Source organism: Stegostoma tigrinum, chromosome 10 (genome assembly GCF_030684315.1).
Source record: "Stegostoma tigrinum isolate sSteTig4 chromosome 10, sSteTig4.hap1, whole genome shotgun sequence".
In the NCBI taxonomy this organism is placed as follows: Eukaryota; Metazoa; Chordata; class Chondrichthyes; order Orectolobiformes; family Stegostomatidae; genus Stegostoma; species Stegostoma tigrinum.
This window is the reverse complement of record NC_081363.1, coordinates 9,070,873-9,085,274: the sequence shown is the minus strand read 5'-3', so window position 1 is coordinate 9,085,274 and position 14,402 is coordinate 9,070,873. Positions and strand designations below refer to the sequence as shown.

At 42.4% G+C, this 14,402-nt stretch overlaps 1 protein-coding gene across 2 annotated transcripts in view; it reads right to left on the bottom strand.

Moving 5' to 3' along the window:
- Nucleotides 1-14,402, bottom strand: part of efcab11 (EF-hand calcium binding domain 11) — a 96,737-nt gene that overhangs the window by 23,602 nt on the left and 58,733 nt on the right. The gene's annotated exons all lie outside the window — the stretch shown is intronic.

Here is a 14,402-nt window from a genome sequence, read left to right as displayed (position 1 = left end):
AGGAGGTCTTAAGAATGGCTGGTGAAGAAACAGAGGAAAGCAAAGAGGCCATTAACTCTGAGGGATGAAGTCTAATCTGTGCAATCGGGAATTACGTGTTGCTTATGCACAGCAGAAACAGCTTTACTCTTCACCTGTTCCACACAATGTTTGACTGGGAGTGCACAGGGTCCTCAACTTGCAATTTTTATAGTAACTTTCACAAAGCAGAAAGTGCAATGGTTAATTTGTGCTGAGCAACTGGCCAAGTTAACTATTCTAGGTCATCGTTGAGAGATGAATATTTGCTAGGAAACCAAAGAGAGAACAGCCTTCCTCTTCTTTGAAATAAAGCCAAAGGGTCGTTCATATCTACCCGAAATGGCAAACTTGCCCTGAGCTTAACATCTCATCTAAATGACAATACTTCCAACAGCACGGCTCTGCACTGTCAGACTATGTTTTGTGATCATGTCCTGGAGTGGGGATTGCGTTACAACCTCCTGTAGAAATAAGAACAGTGCTACCATCTTAGCCATGACTGATACCTTGAGCATGACTATCTCTCATGAAGCTTGCTTGTCGTACCCTGGTAGGTGTGTGAATTCTATCGACCACAACATCCCCCCCCAACTTCTGCCTCCCACATTTTTCCTCCCGTACCTTTATGTAATCTCATGTGTCCCATTTCATCATTGAAAGAATATTGATTGAATATTAGTAGGTTGTAAAGTGACTAGAGGGTTACCCACAATAGTGCTGACATTTAAGAACTGTACAATGTTCCCCACGATCAAGTTCATTTTGTTTCCACAGACATAAAACAGCCAATGACCTCAGCCAGGGTACGATATTAATCCCGAGACACAGGAGCTAAGATTGGCCAGACATGATTCATGCCGCCAGAAAAGACAGTAAATCCCGCTGCACAAACGAAATCATAGTTGAACACAAACAGGCAGCTCCAAAGTAACTTGGGTGGGACAGAGAAAGGAAAGACTTATGATTATATCGTATCTCAGGATGTCCTCCAGTGTTTTGAAGAGTATTGTTGCTGCAAAGGAGTAGCCAATTTGAGCATAATTTGTGATCACAAATACTGATGAGATAATGACAAGCTTTAGGGTTAAACAAAGGTTAGAGGCACCAGAGAAAACTCCGAGCACGTCTCTGAAATAGTATGAGACCCCTTTATATGCAACTAAAAAGGCAGGCGGGCCCTCTGTTCGGTTCTTGCTCATAGGACGACATTCCTGAGTATTGTTTCCATGGAGTCAGCCTAGATATTTTGCTCAGGTCTCTGGAGTGAGATTTGAATTTGCAACCTCTGACTCAGCTGAGAGTGCTACCTATTGTGCTGTGGCTGTGGAGAGAGAAGGTTGTGGTGGTTGGGGTGTTAGGAAGGATGGGGTTGGGGGAAGGTTATCAACCCCTGGGCTGCAGTTATTCAACCTGACCCTTATTCTGGGACTGTGTCTCCTGGTTCAATATTCAACCCTGCCGTCCCCAACTCCCCTCCACCCCCAGCTAAGGGAAGCATCCTTCCTGCACCAACCCTGTTGATCTCCATTAGAATTGTGTATGTTTGAATTAAATCACTTCTTACTCATCTAAGCTCCTCTGAGTAGTTGCCCAATCTATTTAATCAAGAATCCTAGGAATTAATTTTGTGAGTTTATGTTGCACTGTCTCTATGGCAAGTGTATCTCTCCCTAGGTCAGAAGATCAAAACTAAACACAATAGTCATCAAGGCTCTACATAATTGCAACTTGACATCTTTGGTCATTACTCAAATCCTCTTGTAATAAAGATCAAGTGAGCACTTGTCTTCCTAATTGCTTGCTGTAACTGCATGTTAACTTTCGTGACTCATAAGGACACATACCTCTTTAAATTCACCACACTCCAGCCTCTCATCAAATCTTAGAATAACACAGCATGGAAACAAGGCACTTTGGCCCAAACCGGTCCATGCTGACCATGGTGACCTCTCAGCTAGTTCCAGTTGCCTGCATTTGGTCCATATCCCTCTAAACCCCGTCTCATCCATGAACCACTCCAAATGTTTTGTAAATGTTACTGTTTTACTGGCCTCAACCAGTTTCTCTGGCAGCCCATTCCATATGCACACCACTCTCTGTGTGAAGTTGCCGCCCCTCAGGTCCTTCTTAAATCTTTCCCCTCTCACCTTAAACATATGTGCAGTAGTTTTCAACTCCCTACTCCTGGGAAAAGACAAAATCATCCTATCTATGCCCCTCATAATTTTGTACATCTCAATAATATCACCCCTCATTCTCTATGTTCCAAGGAATAAAGTCCCATCCTGCCCAAACTCTCCCCATAACTCAGGCCTACCAGCCCTGGCAACATCCCTGTAAATCTTCTTTGCACACTTTCCAGTTTACCTATATCTTTCCTGTAACAGGGTGTCCAAAATTGTACACAATACTCCAAATGTGGCCTCACCAACAACTTATACAACTGTAACATAATGTCCCAGCTCCTAGACTCAATGCCTCGACCGATGAAGGCCAGCATGTTCCACCACCCTGTCTACCTGAGACGCCGCTTTCAGCAAACTATGTATTCATACTCCCATGTCCCTCTGTTCCACAACACGCCTCAGGACCTTACCATTTACTGTATAACTCATACCTTGGTTTGACCTTCCAAAGCATAACACCTCACACTTATCTATATTGAATTGCATTTGCCAATTCTCAGTCCACTTCCCCATCTGATCAAGATCCCTCCGTAATTTTAGATAACCTTCATTATTATCAATGATACCTCCTAATTTTGTATCATCCGCAAACTTACTAACCATGCCTTGTATATTCACACCCAGATCATTTATGTAAATAACAAAGGTCCCAGCACCAACCCCCGTGGCACACCACTAGTCACAGGCCTCCAGTCCGAGAAACAACCTTTAACTATCACCGTCTGCTTCCTATCATCAACCTAGTTTCGAATCCAATTAGCTAACTCTCCCTGGATCCCATGCGACCTAACTTTCATGATTAGCATACCATGCAGTACCTTGTCAAAGGCCTTACTAAAGTCCATGCAGACAACATCCACTGCCCTACCCTCATCTATCCTCTGGATCACCTCTTCAAAAGCCGCTAAAAGATTTGTCAGCCATGATTTCCTGTACACAAATCCATGCTGACTATCCCTGATCAGACCTTGAGTATTCAAATGTTGGTTGATCCTAACGCTTAGTGTCATCTCCAATAACTTGCCTAACACTGATGTCAGGCTCACTGGCCTGCAGTTCCCTGGCTTGACTTTGCTACCTTTCTGAAACAATGGAACATTAGCCACCCTCCAGTCATCATTTAAGAAGTATTCTGTGTTCCTTTTTACCCTACCAAATTGGATAACCTTATATTTTACTATGTTATATTCCATTGGCTAATTTTTTTGCACATTCACTCAGCCTTGCCCCATTCAATTTGGGGCCTCTTTGCATCCTCCTCTGCCTCCCACCTGATTGTGTGTCATCTGCATTTTGGGAATATCACACTCAAGTCTCTGGAAAGGGGATTAATTGAGAGATTAATACTGTTCAGCACAGTATGGGCAACTATCTTGCTCTTCTTTGACCCAGTTCCATGTAATCCTTAATGCTCCCCTTCGAAGACAAATTGGACAGATTGGTTTGATGTCTCATTAACTACTATTTTCAAAATTGAACTGGAAAGTTGTTCCAGTATCCTGTAACAATGTAGAACTCCAATGGTACTGCACTGAGAGTGACAGTAAAGATATCATTCTCAAATCTATAGAATGAGATCTGAATGAAGACCTCCTGGTACAGAGGTCAGAGTGCTACTCACTGCATCATCTCACACACCGAAGATTTTCAACACGAGAATGAGAATACTAAAATCAAGCTTTTTAACCTGGAGTTATAGAAGTGGGTGACTGGGTGGTGATTTAAAAAAAACTACACAGGTTTCCAGCCACTCCACTCTCTTGGCACATTCACATACAATTACATCCAGTGTAACACTTGCTTTACTGTCTCCTCCCTCCTTATGTCCAAGACCTAAGTACTCCTTCTGAGCAGCTATTTATTGTTTTTCTTTCAATTCAGTGAACTGTGTCCTTGGCTTACAATGCTGTCTCCACTACATTGAGGAGATCAAATGGATGGCCACTTTGCAGAACACCTCTGGTGTGTCCTCGAACATGATCCAGATCTTTACATTTGCTTGACATTTTACTACAGCATTTTGCCCTTGTGCCCACATTTCTGCCCTAGATTTAGTGCAGTGTTCCAGCGTTCCACTAGTCCCCTTTTCCTTTTGTTCATCACACCTGTGATCTTTAATCTTGTTTGCCTTGTAACCTTTCTGTGACCTCACCTTTTATTTCACTTGCTCCTCCCCACCTCTGTTCTGCAGTATAAAAACCTTCATTTCTCTCTTCAGTTCCAAAGAAAGAATCACAGAGGCCACCAGTACTGAAAAAGGCCCTTCGGTTCATTGAATCGAAATCAAGGACGTCACTATTCTAAGTCATATTGGGATTGAAACATTAACTTTGCTTCTCTCTCTACAGCTGCTGCCAGACCTGCCCAGTTTCTCTCCAGCACTTTGTTATATTACAGACCTCTGGCATCCCCACATTTCACTTTTGGTTTCCAGTCAGGAATTGCTAGCAATGGAGCACCTCTGCTCCACAGAGTGGCAATGGTGCTCTTTGGTTGCAACTGCCAAGTGCATCAGTTTCCTGGGGGATGTCTATTGCTCTTATTACAGTATCTGCAGTTGCTGTTTCAAGCGCAGTGATTATGGGCTAATTACAACATTGACTCTGTTTGGTGTTTGCAACAAAATCAAATGAGACTAAACTAGCCGGCTGAGGAATACACCTCTGCCTCACAAAAGCCATCTGCATGTCAGGTAATTTTCTCATCTCTCAGGGACTAATTATGAACCATAGGGGAGACATGTAAGAGTTAACTGAATGCAATTAAACAATTTAGCAAGCAAAGTACATGAAAGGACAGTGAGGAAAAAGAGAGGTGAGAGAAAGAGACAGTCAGAAAAGGGGGGAGGGGCAGGAGGAAGGGAGGGAGAGAGGAAGGAAAGGAAGAAGGAAGCCAGTGACACTGGAATGAATCTCATTAAACAATTACACTGTAGACGCTAGAGAAACTCAACAGGCTAGGAGGCATCTGCAAAGATGCAGAAACAGTTAACATAACCATTCTTCAAAACTGGAAGATGTTGAGAAAATTATCAATTTGTAACCAATTAAAGGTAGAGTTAAAGTAATGAAACTGGGGAAAGGTGGGTAGGAAATGGGAAGAACAGGCTTGAAGTGGAAGACAGCATGATTAAATGATGAAAGGGATGACTGGTGCAAGGCAAAAGGAGTGGACATTACTGTTCTGCCTCTCCCTGTGTCTGTGGGAAACTCCACTCATGGTGAACATGTATATGGAAGACAATGCTGCTCTGTCCAGGAAATTCACTGAATTGTTACCATGCAGAAGGTTATTTTTAAATGATCATCTAAGACTGTACAGAATCGCCTCTATTGAAACTAACCCGCTACACTTCCAGGCAGTGCATTCCAGACCCAAATCACTTGCACAACCACAGGTTTCTTTCTCACATCCCATTTACTTCTTTTCCAAAACATTTTAAACCTGTGTGCTATCACCAATAATCCACTGATGAGTCAGAACAGTTTCTCCTTGTCCACTCTATCCAGATCTCCTACAATTTTGAAAATCTAATCTACTATTCACCTCCTCTCCAAGGGAAACAGTCCCAAATTCCTTAATATTCCCTCAGTACTGCCACGTGGCCCCTGGTATCATTCTTGTAGACTCTTCCATACTATCTCCAATGCATTCATATCCTTCCTCAAGCATGGTACCTAGAAATGTACATGATACTTCAGCACAGGTCCAACTGGTGTCTTATACAGGAGCAGCATAATCTCCCTGCTCGTGTACTCAATTTTGACTCATTAATTTTACTGAATGAAATAAATCAGTGTGTGGTTCAGACAATTTTCATTGGCTGCAGCTCCACTTGGGGAAGATGGAGAAGGAAAACACTCAATGCACAGAGTCTTGGAATGGTTTGGGAGACACAGTTCCCACATCAGAGATTGGGTTATGCCTCTCCATTTCCTTTTGAGGATTCCGACTGCTATTGCAGTCTGAAGTAACTCTTCATGTTTATTATGGGCTGAATGTGGACTTTTTTAGCATAAATCTCAGCATCTATATTTCAAAGGCCACTATGTTCTTCCACAGATCTGTATTTATTGTCCAGGTTTCTGTGGGATACAGAAAAATGGTTGGGTTTAATATCTTACAAGTTGTCCCTGTTGAAAGCTGGACTCTAAATGTTATTAACACACCCTTCATCCTCACAACATTACTTTTGTCTTTATGCATCCATTTTTAAAGGTTGGCATCACATTTATCTTCTGCTGTCATTTATTTTAACTGGCGGAGTCTTAATAGGCCGAAAACTCGTTTTCTGTGCTGTAGATATCTATGGCTCTATAAATTGCCAAACTTATCCATTGTGAGACCAAAAGTGAGCTCAACTAAAATTCTCATCATTGCACTCTGTATACCTTGGCATCAGACATGGCAGAGTTGGAAACACTCACCACACCCCATCCCTCCCAACATTCAGAAGGTTTGTGTCCTACCTGCTTATGAATCTCAATGAAGTGCAAGGGAGTTCATCCAGATATCAACACCAAAAAAAAACAAATGACTCAATCTTGGAGTTTGCTGTGTGCAAACTGGCAGTCCTACAACAGTGACTAAACTTCAAATTGATACTTTGTTGGCTGCTAAAGTGTTCTGGAGCATTCCTAAGGACATGAAAGGTGGTTAGTAAATGCAAGGCATGCCCTCCTTTCTTTCCACTGGTATCATGAAATCGAGAGTGGCATGTATGGCCTGGCACAGAAAACGTATCACACCTCACTGAACTAATACAAGTACTTTCCACCACTTGGGTCTGGCCCTATTATATCATTGACAAGGCAGCTTGACTGCTACAATAACAAGTTACTCTCATCTTCCTTTTATCCATTGTTCCACTTTATTTTTAATTCATTGAATTACACCTCTTCAAAGAGACGAAAGGTCCTTGTATGAACCAATTCATAAGCAAATTGCTCAGAATAGTAGAGATGTCTGAACAGACTGTGGGTCTTAACAGCATCTCTAACAACACCACTTTCGGCTCATTTCAAGTGCTGTACGAGATGCAATAAAAATTGCACCAACTGTTTTGTCTAAAATTGCCTTTGAAATACATTTCTTGCAGAGCGGTGGTGTGCAAGTTTAGAATAAAGTGAGGAGTTAACGCTGTACCAAGACATACAACAGCAAAAATATGGACCTGCTTTGCTGATGAACATATCACTGCAGGAAAGCGGGATCTTTTAATGTACATCATGTTATGCTAAGTTTGACCATTTAGCAGTTCACTGATCCGGATTCTCCCATTGTCTTTTATGGAACAAACAAAGTGGCCTACTCTTGTGATCAGAGATAATGGGAACTGCAGATGCTGGAGAATCCAAGATAACAAAGCGTGAAGCTGGATGAACACAGCAGGCCAAGCAGCATCTCAGGAGCACAAGGACCTACTCTTGTCCCTATTTTCACATAGGTCACAAAATATAGGAACAGAGTAGGCCATTCACCTCCTTGACTCTGCTGTGTCATTCAATGTGATCATGGTTGATCTCATAATCCTCAACTCATTGGACATGGTAAAGGGTGTAGGAATCAGATTATGCTGTCTGGATCCTAACTCACGCTAAGTCTCATTCATTCATCACCCCTGTACTTGCTGACCTCCACTGGCTCCTGGAAGTGACTTGATTTTACAATCTCAAACCCTTCCACGACCTGGTCCCAGTTCTGAAACTGTCTTAGGCCACAAGATGTAGGAATGGAAGTAGGCCATTCAGCCCATTGCATCTGCTGCTATTCAATAAGATCATAGTTGATCTAATTATCTTCAGCTCCTTTCCTGCTTTTTACTCATAACCCTTGATTCCCTCAGTGATTAAAAGTCTGTCCTTCTTAGCCTTGAATATACTTAATAATTCAGATTCGCTACCCTCTCAGAAAAAAAACCTCCTCATCTCTGTTTAAAATGGGTAAATCCTTACTCAGGTTATGGTCTCTGGTCCCAGACTTTCTTACAAGAGGAAACAACCTCTCTGCATCTACCCAATCAAGTTCCCTCAGTAACCTATACAATTCGATAAAATTTCCTCTCATTCTTTTAAACTTCAGTGAGTACATCACCAGCCAAAACCACGAAGAATCCACAACAAGGTTCAGTCTTCAGATGACACAGCACCAGAGAGTGGAGAAATGTGTTGGATCAGGTACACTTGCATGTACTGGGGATTGGGAAGAGGGCCCATCATACAAGGCAGTCACCAACATATCTAATGGGGAACTCAGGAGGAGAAACCTCTTTACCAATCAATGGTAATAACATAAAATGTACTGCCCCAAGTAATAGCTGAAGTAAAGAACACTGAGGTGTTTAAAGGAGAATTTTGATGGACAAGGGAGATTGTGTGTTGTTGTGGATAGCATCCTTGCCTCTGAGGCAGGATCTCCAGATTAAAGTCCCACCTCAGGACTAGATGGCCACAGAAGGGGTGTCCCTGACAAGGCCAAACAGATTGATGATCCTCTTGTAAAGCCTTCTGAAATGCCTATGAGAGGGGGTAAGCACGGGAGAGTTTCCTGATGAACCATGCCTTTTGTAGAGTGACAACTATGAGGTATAGCCTCTAGGGACAGGTGGCTGACTTGACCCACAGAAATCTAGCTTAGGAAACAGACATAAACACAGACTGCCTCATACATCACTAGACACAGGAATGAAATAAGATAAACACCAGGCAGCAAAGAATATAACAGTATAATGATAGAGTTAGGTGAAGCGGAGATGGCGGGGTGGGGGGGGGGGGGGGGCAGATGTTGTGCAGGAAGAGCATAAACACTGGCATGAACCAGTTGAGCCAAATGGCCTGTATCTGTGCTGTAAATACAATGTAATCCACTCAGTACACCACATGCATATTTATATAATTCTGTTGTAAATTCCAATGCCCATATTTATAACAGAAACTGCCTGTAGAATTTGTCACACTGTCATTATACTGCGTCAACAATGGAGGAAGAGGGTATAATTACAGTGTAATAGCTTGCATAGCTAATTTAAAACATAAATGTGAATGCAGGAATTTTTAATGATAAAGCTCACAGGAAATGCATACCGATGCAAGCTATTTCATAAGTGATGTAAGCAGGTTTCTGAGCTTTTAGCCAGTATAAACTATTCATGAGATAACAAGGTGTAGAGCTGGATGAACACAGGGGCCAAGCAGCATCAGAGGAGCAGGAAGGCTGACGTTTCGGGCCTAGACCCTTCTTCAGAATACAAAGGCATTAGAAAAGTTTCCCAAGAATATTTGCAAAGTTGAGGAACTTCAGTCATGTGATCTTGGGCTCCTAGGAGAAGGGAAGGAAACAGCAGATTTGATAAACATGTTCAGAATAATCAGGGATCTGGGCAAAACCAAATGTTCTCATTGGCAGAGGAATCAATTAGGGGTCACTGATTTAAAAGGTGATGAACAATAGAAGCAACAGTGATGTGATGGAAAAACCATATTGTTCAGCAGGTTTTTAGAATTGGGAAGCATTTCCTGAGAGTGGCGTAGAAGCAGATTCAATGAAGGATTTTAAAAAATAAATAACTATCTAAAAGGAGAAAACGCAGTACAGGGGTAAACGAGAAGCAAGTGGAGCTAATTCAGCTATAAAGACTCCATCCTATTCTCTCAGTTCCTCCATCTCCATCATATATGTTCAGATGAGGCCAATTTCGACAAGGGAGCCTCCGAAATGTCCACCCTCTTCCTTAATCAAGGATTCCCCAGCTCCATTGTCAACAGGACCCTCAACTGGGTCCGACCCATCTCCTGCACTTCTGCCCTCGCCCCTTTTCTTCCCTCGTGCAGTAGTGAGAAGGTTCCCCTTTGTCTTTAACTACCATCCCAAAGGCATCCACACCCAGAAGACCATCAGGTGCCATTTCCGCCACCTCCAGCAAGATTCCACCACCAGACACATATTCCCCTCCCCTCCCCTCCCTTGTCCACCTTTCACAAGGATCATTCCCTCCGGGATACCCTGGTCCAAACTTCCTTCACCCCTAACACCTCCACACAGCCCTGCAGCACCTTCCTCTGTAACTGGCGAAGGTGCAACATCTGCCAATTTACCTTCTCCCTCCTCAGTATCAAGCGCCTAAACATACCTTCACCTGCACTTCCCAGAATCTAGGCTACTGCATTCGCTGCTCACAATGTGGTCTCCTCTACTTTGGGGAAAACAACGTGTAGACTGGGTGACCACTTCGCAATACATCAACATTCTGCTTGTAAAAAAGACCCTGAACTACCCGTTGCCTGCCACTTTAACACACCACCCTGTCCCCTTGCCAACATGTCTGTCTCTGGCTTGCTGCAGTGTTTTAGCGAAGCTCAACGCGAGCTGGAAGAACACCACCTCATTTTCCACTTGGGAACCCTGCAGCCCTCCAGACTCGATATTGAGTTCAATAGCTGTAGGGCCTAACCTCTCCCACGTCCTAGCCCCCTACCCAACACACCAGGTCTTGTTACCACAGCCTGCCATTATACACCATCTGTTGTTAGTCCCCATTAACAACTATTCACCCTCCCAGCTTGATCATTATCAACTCTTCATCTGTTGAACTGCTCTTCTCTCTTTAGGCTATATCCTATCATTTACTCCCTGCCCCATCCCCCTCCCGTTTTCTCTGCATTTAAAAAAATGACGTTTTCCCAGCTGCCATCCATTCTTTGGATCACTAGACCCGAAGCAATAACTCTATTTTATCCTTCCAGACCTGCCAAGCTTTTCCAGCAACCTTGTTTTTGTTCTAGCTGAGCTTCCCTTACAGAAAGTCAGCACAGACACAACGGGCAAGTCACATTTGCTGTTTCTAAGAAACCAGACCAGGAATTTCCTGAAACTTTTCAGCAGATGACAGCAAGATCCCTGAGCAGTGGAACTGATTTTTCCTTGTTTTTTTGCCAAAGCATTGCAAATTTACTTGATCATTTGTGCCGCAAGAGTCCACAGCCACTTGCTAAGAAAGCCACTCATGATCCTTGCCTACCTCAGGCCTCATGCAAACAATCAGCTCCATAAAATTTCCTGTATTCACAAATCTCAATGCTGCTCATGGGATCTTGATGCAGATCAAGCAAATCATTTGCTGCGTCTCCCATCTTAACCCAGTACCCATGCTTAGAAGCAATTAATTATTTGTGAAGCTGCTTGAGAGATTGTCGAGATGAAATACACAACTTTCTTTCGAAGCAAAGAAGCCTGAGGAATGCCTGACCTTACACCATTAAAAGTATTCTACAACTGAAGATATCAATTACAAGCAATCGCACATAATTGGTGAGTATTAGCAACATGCACAATATGAAACTGCTTCCTCTGTTAAACAACAGCCTGACAAATAGCTGCCTCTCAAGGCCTTCACAGCCTGAATCATGTTATTCGAAAGTCAACAGATAAGAGATCTGAGCAATGACCCCTTTAGAAAGCTCCTGAACTATCATAGGTTCATGTGTACAATCAATAATGAGCCTCCAGGCATGAAGACAGGAGCTAAACTCGCTTAAAGAAGAAATTAGTTGGCAACAATTCACTGCCAGTTTAAAATGTTTTCTATGATCTGGAGTGCACTGCCTGAAAGAAAGTGGAATCAATAAATAGCTTTCAAAGGGGAACTGGATAAATATTATTGATCCAATATAATATTGAAGGAAAGAAAACTTTGCAAGGCTCTGGAGAAAGACGAGAGAGCAGGGGGATTAACGCATAGTTCCTTTACAGAAATGACACAGATGGACTGAATGTCTTCCTTCAATATTCAAGAAATTCTATTTAAGTGACTGAACAAAATCCACTGCTTTCATCCTGACTTGCCACTCGATATACCTTTTACTATTCAACAATTAACCTCAAGTCCTATTTCGATCTGGATTGTTCCTGTTCAGTTACAACAATGAAGAAGCTCAGAGAAGGGCATGAAGCAACAAACTGTGATAACGCTATCCTCAGAGCATATGTTTGCTCGAACCCCTAAATTAGGGTAGGAGTAGGCAACTGGGCTAAAGAATCTGCTCCACCATTCAAATTACAGAGTACAGAAACAAAACAAAACAAAATCAGAAGTTGCTGGAAAAGGTCAGCAGGTCTGCCAAAGTTAACACTTCAAATTGAGTGACCCTTCAGAACCGATGGTACCTAGGAAAATGTCAGTTTAAATGCAGGAGAAAGAAAGAGTGGGGAGAGGGGGTGAGGAGTAAACGATGTGGGGATAGCGCCCAAAGAGAGAAGAACAGTAGAATTGACAAAGATGTGGATAACAGTCAGACTAGAAGTGTGAATAGCTATTAATGAAGACTGTTAGTAGCTAACAATGGATTGTAAGTAATAGCAGACTTGATATAACTTTCACTATTCAACAATTAACCTCAAATCCTATTTCGATCTGGATTGTTCCTGTTCAGTTACAATAATGAAGAAGCTCAGAGAAGGGCATGAAGCAACAAGGCCTGGTGTGTGGGATTTGGGGTAAAGACATAGGATAGCTCAAGCCCTAAAAGTTATTAAACTGGATGTTGAGTCCAGAGGCTGCAGGGTTCAAGTGGAAAATGAGATGTGGAAACAAAACTCTCATCTTCAACCGAGAGGATCTGAGTTGCAAAGCTCCACAGTGCAGACATGGGGCTGCAACATTGTAAAGACAAAAGGATAGAAGACAAAATAAGCTACGGGCAAGTGATACCAAATGTGAGTTTTAGAAATCTTAAATTTAAGAACTGGAGAAGCTAACAGACCCCACAAAACTGCCAAATTTTGTTTGTTTTTCAAAGCTCTGGGCAGATGTATTCATGCTTCTGCACAGTAAGTGATGCCCCAAGACATGCCATTTTAGAGGTTGTCTGAAGTGATGATTTCACTACTGTTACAGCACAGCCTCCCTTATCATTTTATCAGTTGGAAAATGATACACAAACACGGGGCTTAAGATCTGCCTGCACAGATTCTTTCCACCAGTTCGTCCAGCTGCAACTGAAACACTTTTAATAACACCGAAGGCAACCAACCTCATGAATGGATGGTATTAATTTTTTCCCTGTTAGGTTAATGGTGTTTAATTGTATGCACGAAGTGCGGATTTTCTTGTAATTCTATTAATAGGAATGGAACAGTTCTTGTGGGGCAGTGGTAATGCCCTTTCCTCTGAGCCAAAACACCTAGGAACAAAGATGGATTTTATGAAGGTGTGCAAGATTTACTAGGAGGGGGCTGGAGAAACACAATTCAAGGATTATTTCAGAAAACAGTGAATGATTTGTGGAACATTACTGGCATTAGTTCCCTTGTTTGCAAAGGTCATCCATATGTAGCTATACTTCGTAGGTTTGAATGAGTACCTGTCGATGAGCAGAAGTACGTGCTCAATTGTTCAAGACCTATCATAAAAACCTCCAAGTTTCATCCAAACGCAGTTTATGTTCAAATTTCAGATCAAACTGCTGTGAAGAGCAGTTCATGACGTTGCTATGCTGTTCTTAGCAACAATGGCACAGGACATGCATATAAAATCTGCAAGGACTGCAGTAAGGACACTTGGGCAGAGAAAAACAACTGACATTTATGTGGCACCTATACCGTAGTTAAACATCATGATGTGCTTCACAGGAGTGTCATCAGAGTACATTTGAAAATGAGGAAATATTAGGCAGATGACCAATAGCTTGGTAAAATGAATACATTTTTGCGCAGTAATTTAAAAGCAAGAAAAGGAGTTTGAGGGGTGGAGGGGCTCAGGTCAGGCCTTCCTGAGCTTTGGACTCAGGCAGCTGAAGGCACCGTCAAATATGGAATGATTAAAATCAGGAATGCACAAGAAGCCAGACTGGAAGAAGGCAGAGATATTGGAAGAAAGCTGGAGGAAGCTATGGGGATAAGGAGTAGGTTGAGGTCATGGAGACATTTGAAAAGAAGGATGGGGCTCTGGAGGCATTGCCAGATTGCAAGTCAATGTACGTCAGTGAGCAGAAGGTGATGGGTAAGTAATAATTTAGCACTAGTTAGGGTTCAGTGATTTTAGATTGGGCTTAGGTTTATGCAGGTGGAAAAAGATTGAAATGATTAAGGCTGGAGGTAACAGAAACAGAGACAGTATAGAGTAACTGTGCGTGGTATTTAGTTTATCAATTTGAAAGAATAAGAACTTGCATTTCTGTAGAATCTTTCACATTCACAGGA